Source organism: Mus musculus, chromosome 2 (assembly GCF_000001635.26).
Source record: "Mus musculus strain C57BL/6J chromosome 2, GRCm38.p6 C57BL/6J".
NCBI lineage: Eukaryota > Metazoa > Chordata > Mammalia > Rodentia > Muridae > Mus > Mus musculus.
The window spans coordinates 117,010,697-117,015,344 of record NC_000068.7 but is presented as its reverse complement, the minus strand read 5'-3'; positions in this window follow the sequence as shown (position 1 = coordinate 117,015,344).

The window sequence follows — 4,648 nt, the reverse complement described above, 5'->3', positions numbered from 1 at the left end:
CCAGGGATGGTGAGTTGGCTCAGTGGGTAAGAGCACTGACTCCTCTTCCAAAGGTCTTGAGTTCAAATCCCAGCAACCACATGGTGGCTCATAACCATACGTAATGAGACCTGACTCCCTCTTCTGGAGTGTCTGAAGACAGCTACACTGTACTTACATATGATAAATAAATAAATATTTTAAAAAAAAGAGTATCTCTCCATCTTCATCAAAAAGAAGCTTCTTTTGTCAGGGGACAGAAACCATTACAAAAATCTATAACTGGTCAAAGTGCAGAGAACAGCCAAGTGTGTGGGGGGGGTGCTAATCCCCCATTGACACAATACCTACTCTAAAGGTTTAGGGAACATTGTATGAGAGCGCTAGAAAGAGGCCAGCAGATCATCATGTCTATAGTGAAATCGTGTCTGTATATATCAGGGAATTACACCCATAAAATCTTAACAGTATGGATCCCTAAACAAGACCTGCACAAGGACAAGACCATGTGACACCAGCAAGTGGAAAGAGGAAATATTACAAGGCCCCACTTTTAGCTGAAGAGCTACAGGCAAATAGTGGCTGCTCAGACAGGGAGAACAAGTTTCCTCCAGTGATAAGGCCCCCTGATAGATTATTAAGTCCCAAGTGTTCAGCCCTCACTTTATATCTTTGTATATGAGCAACTGGATCCAGCAATCCTGTGTGTGTGTAAAACAACGATAACTAAAGAAGCAATCATGAACTTGAGAGAGGGCCATTAGGAGGGAAGAATTGGGTGAAGATGATGTAAATGCAATGCTCTGCTATGAAATTCTAAAATATAAATAGTTTAGAAAAAAATTAAGATCAAGGTGTCATGATTGAATTCAAGGTGCTTTGGGCTGGATGAAGAATTAGCCGGTCCCCTGTCCAGTAGAAGCTACGGCAGATGAAGGAAAGGATGCTGTGAGCACATGAGGAGGAGCTGTAAACCCAGGCAGAGGATTCTACGAGGACTTCTCTCAGGACGGGATGCTTAGCTGCTGTCCTCCACAGTGTGTTGTCCCCCCTCACTTCCTCATCCATAGTGGAATTTATAATCATTAACTTGAACAATCTGATCGATTCTTATTGGCTCCTTGTATGTTTCCTTTTTCTTTGCTTCCAGTTCACATGTGTATCTATCTCAGCAGCAAATAGCTGAAAGAAGCTTTGGGGAAGCCTATTGGTTGCCTCCGAACTGATTCCTTCTTGTTTGTGTTCCTATGTCTAGAGGCACACTGTCTTGGGTATCCTAGAGTGGCCTTGAACCTGCTACATACCTGGGAATGACTTTGAAGTTCTGGTCCTCCCGTCTGTAGCTCCTGAGTTCGGAGACTGAGGGCATGCACCACACTGGGTTTATGGGATACCAGGGATCAAACCCCAGGATTTGATGTATGTATGTAAGCATGCTAAGCAAACAAGCTAACAACTGAGCTATATCCCAAGCCCAGAACGTATCATTTTATAGGACGTTCCTCTTATGCTTGGAAACTGATATGCATAAGAGATTTAGCTTGAAGATTTAGAAAAGAAGAACCCCAGGGCCAAAAGCAAATAGAAAGTCAAACTAGGAAACTGAACATTGTATAAGAAGACAAACACACAGACACAGACACAGACACAGACACAGACACAGACACAGACACAGACACAGACACAGACACAGACACAGACACAGGCACAGACACAGACACAGGCACAGACACTCCTCACAAACACACACATACACACACACCTCACACTATTTATACTTTGAAAGTTCTTTCAAAGTCAAAGAGAGGAAGTGAATGGTCCTTACTACACAACCAGGCCTCATTCACTCTTAAAGCTCTTCATCGATGTAGATATCATTTATTTCCTCAAATTTGAAATTGTAAAAAAGCATTTGCTCAGTCCATTGATTGATTTTTCTAAAAATACCAACATGATGGATTGACTTTTCTTCTTCGCTTTCTCTTCGGTCAGCCCTTTTTCTCTCTGAGCCCTCCATAGTGTCTCCATCTTTATCCAGCAGCAGTAGCGCAGATGCCACGTCACTCAAATTTACATCCACAAGACCAATAAGTGAGATATAGTAGCGGAAGTCTGTGTCCTCCCTCAGTCTGTCATTCATGCAGCACATGTGTTCAGGAATACATAAGCATTTATGAAGGATGGTATCTGAAGTTGTTTCTTCATAGTAGCCATGAGGAAAGTATTTCTGAGCCAGTCAGCGAAACCTCCATGTCAATGTGGGACCACAAATGCTTAGTCATGGGACCAAGAGTGCTTACTCATGATAAAGATTCGTAGATTCCATTCCAGATCTAGTGAGACAGAGTCAAATCAAGGTAGTGGCATTTTAAAGGAGCTTTCTGTATGATCTTTTGTCATCTAGGCACCATCACACCAAGAGTATTCTCCATCACACCAAGAGTATTCTGTTTTTATTTTGTTTTGTTTTGTTTTGTTTTGTTTTGTTTTGTTTTGTTTTGTTTTGTTTTTCCGAGACAGGGTTTCTCTGTATAGCCCTGGCTGTTCTGGAACTCACTCTGTAGACCAGGCTAGCCTCGAACTCAGAAATCTGCCTGCCTCTGCCTCCCAAGTGCTGGGATTAAAGGCATGTGCCACTACCACCCAGCGAGTATTCTTAAAATACATGTGAAATAAGGTTCAATGAAATCATGCCTGGCTCCAAGGAAATCAGTCAACATTTTTATGACCAGAGTGTGTACTACAGGGAGGGGTTGGTGCCATGTTTAAAAGAATTAAGTAAAAAAGGCCTTATTTATGATAGGAGGCATGGTCATGGACAATTAACCATCATTTGGTTTCCATGGTAAAGCAACAGCTTTTTTTTTTTTTCTCCTCCACCTATGGAAACAGAGAAAAAGCCATCAGTAGTCCATGTAGTAAGGACCCAGCAAATCACCCACTAAGAGATTAACCTTGGAAGAAAGCTAGTCCCACCCCCAATGACATACACATATATACCTCACCTCCAGCAACCATCAATTGCCAGTATCTTCTCAGCTAGGAGTGGGACCTTATGAGCCCCTCTTCCACCCATGTTCCAGTGAGTGGCTTGACACCCATGCTCAGACTGGCAGCAGTAAGTTAACTTGTTGGGTTTTAAAAAGAGTACATGAAGTTAGGTAGGAAAAATAGTGTGTGGGGAGGGCATCTGGGAGAAGTTGGAAGGGGGACAATAGGGATATATTTAATGAAAACATTAAATTCATGTATGAAAATTTCAGACAGTTGAGGAAAAAGATGAGCCTCATTTCAAATCCCATTGAAAGCATTTTCTTCTGCTCAAAAAGGGTGTGTTGCGTGTTACCAGCAGTGACTTCATCAGGTAGAGAAAACCAGGACAGATGAAATATGGTCACCAACTCTTGCAATCTGTCCTCTGCACACATTTGGAAAACTAAAGTTTTGACAGATTGCTTGAATGGAATCACCATTTTGGAACAACCAGCAGCTTTGTCTACATTCTGCTAAGATGGAAGTTAATGGCTTCCTCTCAGTAGGTGGATGTTAGGACTCTGCTATTCCTTGCGGTGAACTGATGATTTTGTGCCTCGTCTGGGATGTCTTGCATGGTCATTCTGCAGACTGTGTGATATGTCTTTGGAACCAGCTTGGTACCATGTTTTGGTTCTCATTGCCAAGCCTTGCTATGTTCTTTACTGCTGGACTTGTTGACTGCAACAGCATCTGATAGGTCTTCCCATGTGACGATGTGTATTTAGCAATAGCCAAAATAAAATCTCTTATAAATGTTGAGAAGCCAGCCACTAAGAATGAAGTACCGACTAATTCGTGCTGTGGATGGACCTTGAAGACATTATGCTAAGTAAAAGAAGCCAGGCACAAAAGGCCACATATTATGTGATCCCATTAATATGAAATGCTCAGAATAAGCAAATCAATAGAAACAGAAAGTAGATTAGCGGTCGCCAGAGGCGGGAGGAGGGGAGCATGGAGAGCAATTGCTAATGGATGTGAGGTTTCTTCTTAGGGTTATGAAATATTCTAAAATTAGTTGTGATTTTTGTACAACCTTGAAGAGATTCTGAAACCAACTGAGCTATACATTTAAAAATGGTGGCTTTTATTGCATGTGAACTCTATTGCAACAGAGGTGCCCTTGAAAAACTAATTTTAAAAATGGTAGACACCTGTGGAAAGTTTGGGTTCCTTGGTAGGCTGAAATAAGGAAGTTTAAATTTAATTCAAGCTGGGTGTGGTGGCTTGTGCCTTCAGTCCCAGCACTGGACAGGCACAAACAGATCTCTGTGAATTTCAGGGTAGCTTGAGCTACCTAGTAAATTATAGGACAACCAGGGCTATATAGAAAGACCCTGTCTTAAAGAAACCAACAAAAATGCAAATAAATAAATAAACAAATAGAATTTGTCAGTAAGAAAATTATGAGGCCATCAAAGAGCTGAGATTCTATTTAAACCTAGCCTGTTGTTTCAATCTCACCATGTACTAGATCTCTTTGCGTATATCTAAGAGGTAGAGTTTATACAACTCTGTTTTCACATGTGATACAAAATTTGAGTGTGCATGTTTGGGCATTGCCCGAGACAGGTAGCAACACGTGGTGGCCATTAAGGTGAATTTGGAATCACTGGAAAGGGTGCCATGTTAC